The sequence below is a fragment of the Atractosteus spatula genome, chromosome 2 (genome assembly GCF_055471065.1).
Source record: "Atractosteus spatula isolate fAtrSpa1 chromosome 2, fAtrSpa1.hap1, whole genome shotgun sequence".
In the NCBI taxonomy this organism is placed as follows: Eukaryota; Metazoa; Chordata; class Actinopteri; order Semionotiformes; family Lepisosteidae; genus Atractosteus; species Atractosteus spatula.
In genome coordinates, this window is record NC_142707.1 from 23,568,656 (window position 1) to 23,586,028 (window position 17,373).

The 17,373-nt window shown below is 37.5% G+C and overlaps 1 protein-coding gene across 2 annotated transcripts in view; it reads left to right on the forward strand.

Moving 5' to 3' along the window:
• The window catches only part of nhsl1b (NHS-like 1b), a 184,610-nt gene that overhangs the window by 33,639 nt on the left and 133,598 nt on the right, over positions 1-17,373 (forward strand). The window lies entirely within an intron of this gene.

The following is a 17,373-nucleotide window of genomic DNA, read 5'->3' on the forward strand; positions in this document are numbered from 1 at the left end:
AGTGTATCGTTGCTACAGAGCTCTTCTTGTAGAGTTTTGTGGCAGCCTGACTGCATGGTGATACGTTGATCAAGACCTCAGACCTCACTTATCGCTGTTTCTGCAGGCTGAGATGAACATGACAACATGCCACCTCTTTTGTGCTGCTTACCAGAATTAAGCACAACATTTGTAAAGAGTTGTGGGATGAGCTGGGATGACATGTGACACTTAGGGCTCAGAGCACAGAGAACAGGCACATTCTTGTCCAGGCGTTACAATTGGAATGGGACAGAACCCTACAAGACAGCATCTGCAACCTGGTGCTGCATGTCAGAGTTTTACAGCATGTATTGCTTCAGGTGAAGATCACAAACATTATTAGCCTGTAACCTTCGCAGTAGATCCATGGATGAAGAGTGATAGTCAGCCTGATGAATTGACATTTGTTGTTTGTTCAATACATTTTTAGTGCACCTGCTGCAAAAAAAAAAGTTTTTTTCTGAAAAATTAATCTGCTCTGCTGAAGTTATAAGTGACACGTTTCTTTTTTTCTTGATATATACTGCATGTAATTTGGAGACAGTTCTTTTGACAAGCAGAGCCAAGTGGCTGCTTCTTGTTTGAGGGAAGGGTAGCACCATATTATACACAAATGACAAAAATCTTTTACACAGACCACATTTGCACAGTACAGTATTGCACATAAATATCGTATACACAGGTTTGTTATCTGTTTTCTCTCTGTTTTATTTTTGAAGGTGTTTTAAAGAATTGTGTACACTCAAAAGAAGGGAGATGTATAATCTTTTGAGATTAAAGAGAATGGAAAAAAGGGAAAAGACAACAAAAGAAACAGATGTACATTATGAATTCAAATTTTAGTTCTTATGTATCTAAATAAATTCAGGCCTTAAAGGTTTAATGAACTTAAACCTATTTTGACTAATATCTAACAAATTTGTTTCCAGCTGTAACTTAAGTGAACATGTTTTTTATCCCACTAGATATACAGTGCCTTGCAAAAGTATTCAGACCCTTGATCAATTCTATCATTTTACTGAATTACAAATCCTAAATTGAAATTTAGTTCTCTGTGATATTTTGATTTCTAAGCACCAAAACTCAAAATTAATAATTTTAATGTGACATTGTTTTATGATAGAAAATATTCTTAAGAAAAATAAAAAATTGAAATATGCTGTTTGCATAAGTATTCAATCCCTGTGTTGCAGAAGTTCTAAGTTTACAAAAGTGAAAAACAATTGCCATAACGAGGACACAATTGCCTTACAGTTGGCCTCTACCTGTGAATCATTAAAATAACTGCCACATTTTCTGGATAAAAAACCCACAGTTAAAGGATCATTATTCAGGTTGTGAATCTGAAGGACAGCTGTGAACATAAAGACTAAAGAGCATTCCAAAGACGTTAGAGATAAAGTAAAACAAATGCATAAATTAGGGAAGAGGTACAAAACAATATCCAAGTGTTTGGATGTCCCAGTGGGCACTGTTGGTTCAATTATCAGGAAGTGGAAGCTACATCAAACCACCCAGAGACTGCCTAGAAAAGGTCCTCCTTCAAAACTCTCTGCGCGAACAAGAAGAAGACTTGTGAGAGAAGCCACAGAGAGGCCAACGATCACTTTGAAGGAGCTACAGAGTTCAGTAACTGAGAGTGGAGTAAAGGTGCACCAGTCAACCATATCTAGAGCTCTGCATAACACTGGCCTGCATGGGAGGGTGGCACAAAAGAAGCCATTACTCAAAAAGCACCATGTGAAAGCACGTCTGGAGTTTGCCAAAGAGCATGATAGTGACCCAGTTGCAATTTGGGAAAAGATTTTGTGGTCAGATGAAACCAAGATAGAGCTTTTTAGCCAAAATTCAAAGTGATATGTGGGGCGCAAATCTAACACTGCCCACACCTCAAAAAACACCATACCTACAGTGAAGTATGGTGGTGGTAGGATCATGCTGTGGGGCTGCTTTTCATCAGCAGGGACTGGGCACCTTGTTAAAACAGAAGGAAGGTGAATGGTGCAAAATACAGGGAAATACTGCAAGAGAACCTGTTTCAGTCTGCTAAAAAACTGAAGCTTCGGGAGACAGTTCGTCTTTCAGCAGGACAATGATCCCAAACACAAGGTCAAACTAACATTGGAGTGGCTCAAGAACAAAGAGATGAATGTCCTACAATGGCCCAGTCAAAGCCCTGATCTCAATCCAATGGAGAATCTGTGGCACTATTTGAAGATTGCTGTGCACAAGCGTCATCCGACTAATTTGAACAACCTGGAGCAAATCTGCCTGGAAGAATGGGCCAAAATAACTTCTGAACAGTGTGCAAAGTTGGTACATACTTACCCCATAAGAATTAAAGCTGTTACTGCTGCAAAAGGTGGCTCTACAAAATATTATAATGTGGAGATTGAATACTTATGCAAACAGCATATTTCAGTTGTATTTTTTTAAGAATATTTTCTAACAATTATTAAAATAATTAATTTTGAGTTTCAGTGCTTTGAAATAAAAATATCACAGAGAGCAAAATTTCAATGTAGGATTTGTAATTCAGTAAAATGAAAGAATTGGTCAATGGTCTGAATACTTTTGCAAGGCACTGTATTTCATTTATTAAATCAATTCAGTCATTCTTTGTTGGTGAATCAGGGAAAAGTCGCCTTTTTGTATGAGTCTTTTTACTTGCAGATAAAAGAATTCCAACTCGAATGACAATGCCAAAATATAAATCCTCAGTTGTAAAGGGCAAATCCCTTTCAGATATATTCTCCAGGGCCCCATGTATACCCATGCTGAAAAGCCTTATTCTGGGACAATCCTAGAATATTTGCAAGGAATGACATGGAATGACTTCTTGGTTTCCTCACAGTCTTCCACATTTAGAGTTTTTCTCAGCATGATGTAGTTATATACTGCCTCAGAGCTATAAAGAATCTGACAGTATTTTTCCAGTAAAACTCTCTCCATAAGTGTGAGCTGGTATATCTGCATTGAAATTTACTTATTTTAAACCACTCTTCATTTGAAATTAATTTGATATCTTAACATTACTGTCTTTACTATTAACATTTCTTCACATTACACACTTCTCTTTTATGATGAGCTCCAATAAATACTTTCAACAACATATCCAGTTCTCCCCTTTTTATATAGTTATTGAAATAGTGTCACACTCAGAGATATCTGTAAAAAGCTTGATTTTACCATATATCTCTTTTAAAACCTGAAATCTTTTCAACTTATCATTATCCATTATAGTGCAAAATGCTGTTAATGCTGTTATTCCTTGTGTTATCCAGATTTCAAATCTCTTATCCAATCTGTGTGGTTTAAACTGAATCATATGCATACCATCTGAGTACTTTTACCGTGTCATCTCTTTTGAAGTGATACTCTTTTTAAACTAGCTTACTCCTAACAATCCCTGAATTGGGTGTTACTCATTAGGAGTGATTGGATTTCTTCTTATTTCTATGCTCTTCTCATCAGTCATTAATAATTGCATAATTGGACCAATTATCAGTCTTTGATAATTGGTAGATATTTACCTTTTGTACCACATGTAAAGGAGTCAAAAAATAAAAGTCGGAGTTTTTTAAATTACTTAAAAATGATACAATTTTTAAAAGGGGTAAAACATTCAGCAACACAGTTATGAGACTTTTTCAGATGTATGGTTGTTACAGTATGACAATATGAAGTATGTCACCCTCCTAAAGATTATTTTTCTGATTTTGGATGGAAATACAATTTCCAGGTAGGAAATTGGTAGGTAGGTCAGTCCCTTTTCAGGCCATAAAGGCCCATGGGGAATATGAGGGCAAGGGCCTCCATTTTTCTTGACCATCCAGCACTGGAAGTGGAGGTGATGCAGTCAGCATCACACTCTGGCCAGCCTATTACCCCTGGAAGGATTAACCCCCGGTACTCATTTAGAAAGCAGGCTGAGTGGACCTGGGAGCTGTCTGGAAGGAATTAGAGCAAGCTACATCACTTGCCCCTTCCTGGGATTGAACCCAGGACCTTCCGGTCACGAGCTAGACGCCCTTGCCCTCTGAGCTACCATGGCTTCTGGAAATACAGTACAGGCCTGAATTCCTCTCCATGTGGAATTCCTCTCTATTTTTATTACGAAATAAACCAGACTGTCTGTTGTCAAAGGATCATCCACTAACTGATGCTTCATGGTTGGTGAATATTGATTATAGATATGGTTATGGATATGCTGTATATTGCCAGAACGTAAGTCCTCAGGCTCATATGCCTTAAAGAGGTTAATTTTGGTATGATGGTTTTTGTCCTCACAATTAAACCTGTGCACATTCGCAAACTGTTTGCATTCTGCTTTGATATTTGGATGTTACATCCTTGGTACTTCTTTAAACTAAACCTCACAATAAATTAAAAAATCAAGTTTTGAACTTGAGAAGCTGTGGAATACCATAGCATTTGTGTCAAAAATCGCACAGTTGTTTTATATTTAAATATTTTATATATTTAATTTTGAATTAAGGCCATGAAACTTTACACGGGTTGCTCTCAGAAGAGGAGGCAACCCACTCAGTCAGGAGACAAAAGAATTGATTGTCTCATACATACAATTTTTATGATTAATGTTGTGATAGTTTCCTTGGGTATACTGCTTAGTGAAAGCATTGTCTGACAGTGTAACTGGATAATCGCCGTGATGATTCTGTGTTACTAATTAATGAGCTGTTCTATAGACCTGTAGTAAAATCTGTGAAAACCAACACTGGTTTTTATATACTTTGATTACACTTTCAACTGTGCAGTTCTCCAGTAGACAAAATGAAACTGTAGTCATGGTGTTGCACATTGTTTTGCTTTATCAGTATAATGTACTGTACTTACTGTACAGATTACTCCCTACCCTGCTGGGGAAGGAGATGTCGAAACCAGATGTTTCTTTAGCTCTTCAAAAGCTTTTCCTGGTGCTATTGTTACTGTAGCCAGATGGAAGCTACAGTTTCTTCTCTTTATTTTTGGCAGCTTTTTTGTTGCCTTGCCAAGCTTTACTGTGAGGTGATGCCCTTATGTTTATTGCTCCTTTTATATTATTAACTCAGCCTTATATGATCCTAAATTTACCATAGGACCTCAGACAAGTATTTTCTGTGCTTCCTTTTCACTGGTCACAAGTTATAAGAACAACCAAAAACTAGTTACATAAGACACAAATTGAGGCTATCAGTTACCATGTCATTCCTTGCATTGTCAAAATGCAAGTGCACTGCTACAGTATATAATTATGCAGTACAGTATATAGTGTCCTGTTAATCTTAGACATTAGTTTCCATTTAGCTTCTCAGGTTAAGAAAAACCGCATATTCAAAGAAGTCCTTTATCTTCCCACTGAACCCTGGTCACAGCACACTTTCCATTTCCTGTTCAGTGTAGGATAGAACAGCAGTAAACAGTTAATGTTTAATTAATACATCTTGATTTCTCACACCATTTCTGGCTGATCCTTGAAGAATCTAATTGAAGTCACATACGATATCAGTAAGAAATTTGGTATCAAGTTTTCATCTACAGATATTTTTATGTAGGCCAAGAAATGAAAACACTACATTAGTGTTCTGTTACAACAAGCACATGCATATTTTATCACTTAGTATTTCCCCTCTACTTTACCAAACATCATTCAGTGTACTTTGATTGACATTTAGGCAATGGTGATTTTTAAAATACTTATATATTGGATAAGTGTAAGACAACACCATACCTCTAAGATTTGAATAATATAAATTTGACAGGTTAATTACTGCATTATTATGCACTGCGATGAAAGCTTAATGAATTTCAACATTTCAGCCAAGACAGGAACAGTCAGTGTAAATTATCAGTGAACAACTGTTCTCTGTTCATACCACAACCCTGCAGGTTAGTTAATGTGACATCAGCAGCTGCAAACTGCAACTATTTAAATCTAATTACATTAATATGACAGAGTAATTGATTAAGTTAAGACACTGAAATGATTCTCCATAGCTTAAAAAATAAAAATCAGCAAAAGAAAATGTGTTAGCATTTTAAAAACTATATAGAGCTGAGAGGACACCATTTGCTGGCTTTTGAATTAAAACTTCTGATGAATATATTCTTCTTTTGTCAATATTAACAAGGAGCAGCAGAAATAAAATTGGGGGCATAAAAAACTTTTAAAAATGTATAGCAATTATAGCTATTTATTAGATTTATTTGGTAGCTGCCTGTTCTAATTACCATCATTTTATATACAAAAGCATTTTTGATCAACAAAGATTACACTTCTTAAGAGCAAATTTGTAAATTGAGATAGATGTTGTTGCATCTTGAACTCTGCAGCAAACAATTCCCGATTAATAGATTCTGATCTAGGATATGTTTTGAACTTATTACAGGTCTGCTTTGTCCTGTTGCTGTCTATATGGCATAAAAGGAGCTCATAAGGATTTGTAGTTTGTTTCTTATTAGGAAAACTGTATGCTGTAGGAGAGGAACAACAGTATGAGCCAATCTCAGAAACATGTAATTAAAGCAAATTAAGGCAGACTAACTGCCGTTCTGTGTTAGTGTTCATATGAGAGTAAGTTGTGTGATTTGGGTTTTGTATTGGCTTCATGCACTGTTAAATTGATTTCCAGGATTTTGTAAGGTATTCGTTTTGTGAGTGTACAGTATCTGTGTCACAGGGCTGTGTGATAAAACACAGATTTGCTTTTGAACTTTTCAATGCTTCTTAAATCCTTTTGAATTTGTCTGCATCTCTAATGCCTTTTTTTAGCCTGAGTGGATGTTTGTATGAACTTTGTTGGAGTCGCCACAGATTTTAGACTTCAATCACTGTTTTTCAAAGGAAATGATTAACATTTCCTGCTACCGTACCCCAGTTTCTGCCCCTTCTCTCCTCCTCCTGGGAGTAGTGGTGGGGATAATGTCTGGGCAGGGGTGAGGAGGGACTTGAATTTAATAAGCCTGAAAATTGCACATGTCCCACAGGGACCAATGGGCATGGAATTGCGGTTGAGCTAAAGATGAAAAGCCTTTGTCTTTCAGTCAGGGGAGTAATTTGGCACTCAGCGTGATGGCAATTTAAACTCCAGAATCTGAGTAGATAACCCCAGTATAAATAAAGCATTAATTATTTGATATAATGGGGAAAATACCCACTTTATCCACACAATTGTAGACAAGAAAGTTTGCTTAGAAGTGGATTTTTCTGTGTAAATCTTTACATCATTTGAATGAGCACTTCGTTTTCTCTGTTGTTACAACAAAAGGGCAATAATTGTGAGTAAAATTCATTTTACCCATCCAAATTGAGCAATAGTGCTTTTAAAAGATAAAGATTTGTCTTGCTGCTGTTCAGTGACAACATTTAGTTTCCCATAATGTTGTATCCATTGTATGTGCATTTCATGCATATTACTTGATCTGGAGGAACTCGCTCAGATACATGTCAATCAAGTCGAGTTAAATAATTTGCTAAGTGTCCAAATGAGTCATCAACAGAAGGCATCAACAGTTCTTCAGAAGCTTTTTAATAAATAAAACACCACAGCTAGAAGAACAAGAAATTCTGATTTGGGCACTGGAGGAATGCCACTGGACTAGCACACATCCATTACACTACACAAAAACCTGCTTTCCTGGCTTATTCAAGTCCATTACAATGTGCTAAAGCACTTAACTGAAGTTAACCCCTCTATGCATTCAGGAAAAATAACCAGCTAAGCTGGTCTGGGGTTTGTCTGCTACTTGTTAGCAGACAATTTGAATTTGATCTGGTAATTGGAATTGATCAAATACAGGATCCAATCCCAGATCTGATCCCATTATAGCCGTAGTGCCGGAAGGCACAGTTTAGTTAGTTTCACAACAACTCTGCTTAAGTACCTCACAAGAAAATATGTAAGAAGAGTGGTTGCAGTTCAGCCAGTGTTTAGCTGAAGCAGGTACTGAAGGTCAAAATTAGAACTGGATGTAACACTGACCCGTTTTAGCCCGGGTTTTACAACCTTTTGTGTGAGATGAGCAAGACCACAATGGCCAAGTGTGTTGTGTGTCTGCACTTGGGCTGAACATTGGCAAACTACTGTATAAGTACGTGGCCAAACCAGGAAGACTAACCAGACGGTAGACAATCCGTTTAGCCTGAAGTCTCCCTGTCTTTGTTAAACTCTTGTTTTCAGTTCCACTTCTCATTTCAATCTGTTTCTAATGTCAGACTTGTGTACGATGAGCATGTACAATATTCTCTGCAGTGTTCCACTCCAAACCATTTAACCACATATTTCTTTACTTCTTTAAAAATCTGTTAGATCCTGATTTTAATAACAGCCATTGCTGTATGTAATGGAGATTGCTGTTTTTATACAAGGTGGTGTTTCCTAATGTAGGAAACGAATTGTGAAAATTAGTTCACGGGCTGTTTATAACAGCAGTGGTTTTTTGGTAGCATCTGCAGGGGTTAATAGCTTGTACACACCACAGACATGTGAAGCAGATATCCTATCATTCAACCATCTGCTGTTCATTTTGGGAAACAAATCTTTTGTCTGCTATTTCAGTTCTCTTCAACAGGTACATAAAATAAAACATGTTTGTCTGGGTCCATCGACACATTCTAAAAGCGTGTGTGGTCAAATTGCAGTGGTTATGGTAGACAGTGGCTAATTACAAAACAATGTGTCATAATTACCAGATAAAAAGGGAGTGAGTAAATTAAACAGCTGGTTTTGTACCCTGCAGGCTTAGTGCAGGAACCTTGGCTGTAAATAAACCCTTTGGGCCATATGGCCTGAGTATCCTTTCATCTTCTGTCTTGTGTGAGAGGGAGCTTGTCAAATGTGCATGTCTTGTTGCTGCTGTTTTGCTGTTACAACAGATAACAGTTTAGAGCCAATTGCCTTTGGGGTATTTTTATTTAAAAGATAAATTATTGCACTTCTCCCCCCTAAATGAATCCAGTTAGCACCATAAATATATGAAAGTATAATAGACAAAGCAATGAGCAAACAGAATTTCCAGATTTGATTCAACTGGTAAAATCTAGCATTCAGCCCAAGTAAACAATCTTTCCGCAACTTTAAAATGGTGTTGGAATTGCAGGGCAAAGAAGCCTGATGTGACTGTGTGTGAAGTGGTGACCGAACTCCGTAAGAAGACACCGCTTCTTATGATCCTGGTTTGTTGTGGAAAAGGTGTGGACAGGAAAAAAGTTTTAAGAGCTTCCTTTCTTTTTTAAGTGATGCCTGTCTAATGGCTTGGAAAAGGTGTTAAATCTGATTTTGCCCTGAAAACCTGAATGCTGACACATGACTAAACAAACATTCATTTCCTAAATGGATTTGTTCCCCTGTTGTTAAATAGAAATGTGTTTTACTGAACAGTCTGACATGGAGTACAATGGTTAGGGTTATGTTTGGTATAATTCGGCACTTAGCTATGCATTACTTTAGCTAATTTCATCCAGCACTAATACATTAATTTGTTTTACAATAGTAAAACAGAACTTTCCTTCTAAAAGAGTTGTGTTAAATTGATTATTGTAACCTGTTCAATGATCCAAAACAGCCATGAGGCACTAAGACTTGTTAATCGCTTAGTCTGTTAATAGGCTAAGTTATTCAACCTGTCAGAACTGGGGGAAGAATTCACCACAACTGGAAGGGATTTGTACTCCCCCCTCTATTAAGAGAGCAAGGAGCTTGGTTAATGGTCAGCAGGAATTTACAAACCACGCAATCTGCCTCAGAAGAAATAAAAGCTCGTATTTATCCAGGTTCTGGGAGTGGAGATGACCTGTTTATACAGTAAATCTTCCCACACCCTTTTAAATCTGTGTCTTTGTTGTGCTGTTGTTGGTTCATGCTGCTGTCTTTGTGGTGGCCTCTGTGACTGTAGCCACACCTAGCTTCCTCCCACCTGCAAGAAGCGATCCAGTCATACAGACCCTGATAATTGGAAATTACTGTTAATAGTAGTAGAGGTTAAAGTAGCAGACAATTACAAACAGATCAGAAAGACTAGTTTGGAAAGATTGATGCCTGTGCTGGACTACTGTAGAGTATTGCATACTGTACTGTAATTGCAGTCTGTTCTTAGGTCCTCTGTTGCAGTGGAAATATTTAATCATAATTTATGTTTTGTATTTTACCGAATTTTGGTCCATTATTTAGTTCTTTTCCTGACAGCCCCATGCAGGCATTGAGGTAAAGTCCTGCTTTAATAGTGACTCGAGGGCATCAGGGTTTGCCGAGGTTTGTTCCATTTCAAGCTTTACTAAATTGAGTTGACCAATAGCTCCTCTAGACCAATTATAATTTTTATCAAAGTCTTTTGTAACTGTAACTTTTTCAAAGCTCTGTGGATTCAAGCTATAGGTACTTATATGATACTGGAGGAATATGATATGTTTCTTAGTTATTCTTGTTGGAAAGGCCAGTTATTTTGATTATAATTTCTGCAGCCACACAGGGGTAACAAAAGCTCTGTGTGCTCTCCTCTGACCTCCCCACTTCCAATCCATTTGTTTGTGGGTTGTTAGGGTAGTAGATGCTTAATGTTTAGTTGCAGCTCTACTGTACATGTGGGATACCCTGGCCTAACGAACCCTGCAGGGGCTGGGGCAGATGTGCTCTATAGATGGCTGAGTCCCAGTCACAGATATCTTCTGACCTATGTAGTCCAGCCTCAGCTGAGCAGTGTGTGCAGCCAAATGAGGTGACTGTGCTCTGTATGTTGAGAAAGCTGCCTTCTACCCCAGTGTTTGTTCAATTAGCCAATTAACCAGGCAGTTGAAAGAGTGCTGCAGTGGAACTCAGATTGTGATCTTGACAGACCTGGGTTCGATGGACATGAGATTTGGGTATGTGGGGGGACCACTCCTCATCCCTGTTTGACAAAGCAACAAGGTCTTACAAAACAAAACTCTGCTGTATCGTGTTTGTCTTGTTGCTAGTAGAAATGCATAAAATCCAACAGCATAGGGTGTGTAAAAATAGTAACCAGAATTCCATTGACAGCTCAGTGTTTTTTGGATGAAAAGGTGGGCGTGAACTCCAAAAACAGATTCACACAAAGAATGCGCTAGACTACAGCCATTCCAGCTTCACCTCAGTTCCACCTTTAAATATAGAGGTGTCATATTCAGAGCTCCCTTTCATCAGAGATTAAATATTTACTTGCAACCCTGCAATCAGTGCTGCTTCAGTGGCAGTGTAACAGTTTTTGGCAGTTCGTGTACAGTCATGGGCAGAATCTTTCTTCATAAGCTGCACTGCGCCCCTGAGATAAATTGAAATCAATAAAAATGGACCGTTCCTTTCCTCTGGGGTCATTCACTGTGTGCAGACTCTGTAAAAGGTGTTTCTTGTTTTCCTGGTGTACCATATGGGTAGATACTGAAGGTTTAAAATTGAAATCTGATTGTTTTTCCTTATTCTTAAGAGAAACGAAGAGAAGCCTGGGAAAGTAATAACTGTGACAGGCAGTAATTTGAAACATTAAGCATTATTCAAGAAATTGGTAATAGATGCTGTCACATAACTTTCTTTTTTACACAAAATTTGTTTAGCAGGTTATAAAAGCATTGGTAAACCATGATAGAAAATTAATTACATAGTTATTTATTACATAATAGCAGTGGCCTATACTGTGCTGTCTAGCTGGTGTCCACCCTAAACCTGCAACATCACACGGGAGAAAATGCTACACAGCCAAATATATCAATTTCTTGAATTCATGAATGTTTTGTCAGTGCTCAGATACTTTCTGTCTGGAATGCCTGTGGTTTCTGTATTTGATTCTGTAGTGACATCATATTGCATGAATTCAGGAATGCCAGACCAATAACGCAGGTCAGAGTGAGGGCATAAGGCCCTTCTAATGTTTTAGAACAACTTTGTACTGACAATGGCGACTGTTAAGGAAGGCTTGTGGCCAAAAGTGGAGCAATTCTAAAAAAATAACTGCTTCTTTTGTTCCAGGCTGCTGTCTTGTAAAGACATGTAACAGGAGGATGTGTAACACCTTTAGCTCCACTGCCAAGTCAGCAGTTTGCTTCAGCTAAATTTCCCAAAAACGAAAGGGGAAAAATTAATTCTCTTTTATAACCATACCTAGTTTTAGAGTTTTGGAGTTTTGCTTTCTGAAAGTGAGGAAGAAGTTTGAAAGGGTAATTGCCTGACACTTTCAATGTAGTTACATTAGTTACATGTAGTTACAAGGAAAAAACCTTGAATTACCAAAGTGCTATAATTCTAGCAAAGCATGACCAGGTGAAATGCAAACACAATTTGTCAGAATATTTTAATAACTAATTGATTGTTGAGAGAGGAAAAGCTTTGAAAGTGTTCTAATTCTAATACTTGATATTTGAAAAAGATATTTGAAAAGTGGTGCAGTATTTCCATGTAACCATTCCCCGAGCATAAAGTCAGTCTAATGTTTTTTTTTTCTACAGAGAAGCAACAGTATCTCTATCATCTAAAAAAAAATGACCTGCATCCTTAAAATGCCATGGTGAGAATTTCAGGAGCTCAATGTGAACAGCTGTTTAGGACAGGGAGTATGTTCAATAATAGTTCTGGATTCTGTCTTGTCAACACCCCAGAGAATGATTTCTAAATTGGTGCTGTATGGTGTTTTTGTGTTCAATACTGCTGACGTCACAATGAGAATTATCCCCCTAAAGCACAGAGCTTTTTTTCCTGTTTGTAAAACTAAAAAGCACTAGCAAAACACTTAGGAACTTGAGATTTCTACTGCAAATTGCCAATAGAGGCACTTTGTACCTGTTATTTACAGTTAATAACAGTTTGTAAAACTAGAAGGCACTAGCAAAACTCTTAGCAACTTGAGATTTCTACTGCAAATTGCCAATAGAGGCACATTTTACCTGTTCTTTACAGTTAATAACACTCATTTTAAGGTTGGTTTTGTAATATATTACCTCTTCATCAGTCCAGTCTAACAAAGAAAGGCATTGTGAGTATAGCAGGAACCCCAGACACTGTATCTCCAAAAGCCAGACATTGGTGTCTAGTGTCTGTGTAACTGAGCCACTTGTAATTCTGCTTACATGACACATTCTGTTTTACTGGAGTAGGTGTAGGTTAAAGCTCAGGAATGTTTTGTTGTAGGTTTCTCAAAAGGTCTGCATCTAAGGTGAGCCAGTCCAAATATTTTCATTGAGGATTTTTTTTTTTGCTCGTGTGCGCTTTTTTTGATTTGCAGCTGGCCAGCCTCCAACATATGCTTGTTTTATGGCATATTTATACTTGGCAAAATCCCAGCATCTGCATTGTGCTTTGATGGTAATCTGCAGTGACTTATGCTGTGAAATGAAAGCAGCACGCTTAAATCGGCTTACCTTAGCAGACGGAACATGGCAATGATATTATGATACGTAAATGTCATTAAGCCATTTGCTTCACTGTACAGACATGGAAAGGTCACTGGCTTGCCTGTTTCATTTTCACTAGGTACTCCATGTGGTGACTTTATTTTGTATCTCATATGAAATGTGAAAAAAAATAGTAGGAATTAAATCAAGGAGTCAAACCAAATAGCGTTCTTTTTTATCTCCTCCTCTTTTAATAATTTCAGTAAATTTTAATCACTGATTTACTGAGGTTGACGGCCTCTGGGTTTTGCTGAATTATTTCAGCCTAGTGAATTAATTAAGCCTGGCCATAATTGTCCTAACTTTGCAACATTGGGAAAACTGCCCCATTCATAAAAGGGTAATGAGAAAGGCACTTTGCTCAGAATCTTCAGGCTGCCCACAATGAAGAAGCATTCCAAGGCTGTTTGACTTCCCTCCCTGGATCGAACTCGGCGTAACTGGGGTTCAGACCTCTGTGCATTCCTTATGTGTGAGTCACCAAGCACATGGTACTGTACATCACACAGGGTCAGAATCAAGTGCCACTGAAGACTTACTGTATGTCTTTTTCTGCAGCTCTGCCTTCTCTCCTGCCTAAGACATTAAACAGGCATAAGTCTTCAGTAACACTTTTGAGTAAGAATGATAATAAGAGTCTTGTATTGGTAAGTTTACTGCCTGGTTAATTAAAGCAGTGCTCTCATGTTGTGTTGTACAGGAGAGTTTTCAAGGTTTTCTCAACATTAACTAAACAGATAGCCTGCCATGTCATAATTAATATGCATCTTGCTGTTTCCATACGCTCCCATTTTAGTTTGGACTCTTTCTGTTAACTTTATGTACAACGAAAAAATGTCAATGTGTTAAAGTGCCTTTCACTAATGAGCAAAATTGATAGGCTTGTAATTGAAACAAAATGCGAACAGCTAACAGTGATGAAAATGTCTTGCCCATAAAACAGCACGCCGCCCCCCTGTAATGCAGCAACCAAAATGCATACAATTTTAGGGAGAGATTTTCAGTCATTCAATCAAAAGTTTGTATGTCATGTAGGGCAATTTCAAACCATTTTAAAATGTAAATGGAAAGCAAAAAGCTCTTTATTACAGTCCATTTAGTTAAGTGTACAGATCACTATTCAGTTTATGTTGCCTTCTTCATTTAGTGTGTATATTTATTCAAATTGACTGTACAGTATAATTTGATCAGTTGTGTGTGTCCAAGAGGTCACAAGAGGTCCTCTTTAGAACTGTTTCATTTCTATGAAATGGCTGGTGCATTTTCAGTCACTTGGGATTGTGACAAGTAAGTAAAGTTATTTAATATTATATGAATATGTTTTTGTCAGTCCTTTAATGTTGAAATGTTTCCTGACCATATTGCAAGTGGAGAACATGCCAAAAAATCATTTATCTGTGGATGTCTGGACAGGTTATCTGGGAGTGAGTTTTGTGGTCTCTGCTGCGCCAGTCCCATTATTAAAGACCTTGTAGTTAATTACCTTTCTGTCTGAGCAATGAAGAAAAAAATATATAAAAAGCAGTCCACCTGCTGCCTGGAACAGACACATTGAAGCCTGGCCCTGATAATGACCACAAGTGAGGGCGACTTCTTCATCTCCTTATCTGGGAACCACTGGGATGTCTGTTGGACACTCTATAAGATCCAGCATTGAGCTGAAAATGAGAATGCTACTGCTGTTGTATGCCAAGATAAGGCCTGTGTAATGACTCTAAGTCCTTCCCCATATTTTGGATTCAAATTTCAGGAGAGTCCTTTGTGAGGTGGAGTAACAGTGCTACTGTGTTATCAGTATGTTATTGTAACCATGCAGTCAGGACAGTCTTTCCTTTCCTCTGGCCACAAGGTTATCTTGTCAGAAAGGGTAATTATTTAGGTCTTGCTTCTCCTCTTTCAAGAGAGATTACAGACTCTGTGGAGATGCTAATGGAATTTGATTGTATGAACCGTGTTGAAATGAGAGATTCTGAAAGTGTTTGGGGAAGCAGGAGTCCCTAGAAGTGGTTTTACTTTTTGAAAACTTGATTTAAAAAAAATCTAGCACCTTGGTGAAATGAAAGGAAAGGTTGTTGTGTGCATAACTAAAACATACCTATATTCTAGACTTTTAACATTATCATTGATCAACAGTTTTTAAATGTAGTATTTTCCTAAAATTATGATCAGTTATAAAGCACACATCCATTTTCAAAGTTCAGAATAAGAATGCAATTTATGAACATACATATTGCAATTTAGTAACATGGTTAATTCTATTCTGAAAGTAAATAAACAGTGTTTTGACTTTTAAGTCTTCTTCAGTTGTCTCTCATGTTGGGTTGAATACTCTTGATTGAGATTTGCTAATGATTAAAATTGCTGCAAAGAAGAGTCTAAATACAGTGTTTTCATCCAGTCTGTGACACAAACAGTATAGTGTACATTGACAATAACTATAGTGTTATAGGTAATGATATCATCTAATAACGTACTGTACCTTTATTTGTAATTAACGTCTCTTATTGTTAACACTGTCATTCTTTTGAGTTTTGCTTTTTTATGCTTGCATTACTTTACTGTCTTCAAGCACTGCTACTGTACACATAGGCTATAAAGTGATTAAAAGCATGTTATTGTAGGCTGGGTTCTTACACACATTCAGTAGAAACTGTAGAAATTGTACATTTACTTCTGATTTGCTGCATAACACTCACTCTGACCCTAAAGAAAGTAAGGTGGCTATCAAATGTTTTTATGCCTGTATGTCATACATATGTACTATTGTGATAATTTGAACAGTAGGATTGGCTGAATGGGCTAATCTGTCAGTTCTGCTATTGGGGTTGAATAGGACTCTTCAGAGATCCATACAAGTGCTTTTATTTCTGCTTCTTTTTGGAAACAATAGTTTACTTTGATGATAATTTTTTGTATTTTTCATTGGAAGGCTGTTCAGTTTGGAAACGCCAGTTTTTCCCTGCAGTCTCAGAATTGCTCACAGCAATTGCTCCAGTTCTGCAGAAGGAGATTGAGGACGGGAGGACAGACATACTTCTCCACTCCACCCTTCCATAGGAATATATTTACTTTTTTGGTACATTGTGAGCTCCACAAAGACTTACAGGAAGATTGGTGCTGATTGGAGGAATGGCACATCCTTCACTGACTTTGCTCCAGGCATCCAGGATGTTGAAAGAAGTGACTATTTCACTGAGAAAGCCCCAGTTGACTAATACCATTATCCCAGCTGTGCTATGTCGACTGTCCACAGCTGCTTGAGGCATCCCTGTTTTCAGTCAGCTAGTGACACATCCCAGGCTTGAACCCATGATGTCTGAGCCACAGAGCTCAACCTGCACTTGCAGCTCCTTTACTGGTTTAGCCCCTTGGAATCCCTGTCCACAATTTGTTGATAAAGTACTGAAATACAGTGCTTTCGTTATAATGTTTGTAGTAACCTTGTAATGGGCTTTTAAGCTGGAGTTGATTTTTTTACCTGCAGCTGAAGAAGGTAGTGTTTGTTTAAGTATGAGTCACAGTCTATCGGTCCACAGAAGCATTTTCTGTAGTTCTTCAACTGAACACCATTGAAACAGGACTAAACAGGACCAGTTAGACTTTTGTATTACAAGATGGATTGTTTCTCAAAAACAAGGAAGATGAATAGAGGCTGTGATTTGATGAGATGGTTTTCAGATTAAACTGTATTCTGATTAATTTCTATTTGTTTATTTTTTGTGTGGAATGAAGGGTTTTGTATTTAAAACCTATTTCTTCTAAAAGTCTCTGGTTTTCCCATGTATTGTGCTATGTATTAATTGAAATTTCATTTGAAAAAAATTGCAAGTTGTCTTTTTGTGGCTTCTCCTAAAGAGTTTTCATTGTGAATGAAAAGGGTTACTTTTTCAACTGGGAAAGCCATTTTGATGGGTCATTCATGTTTATACACCGTATGTAAGGGGTTCCTTGAATTT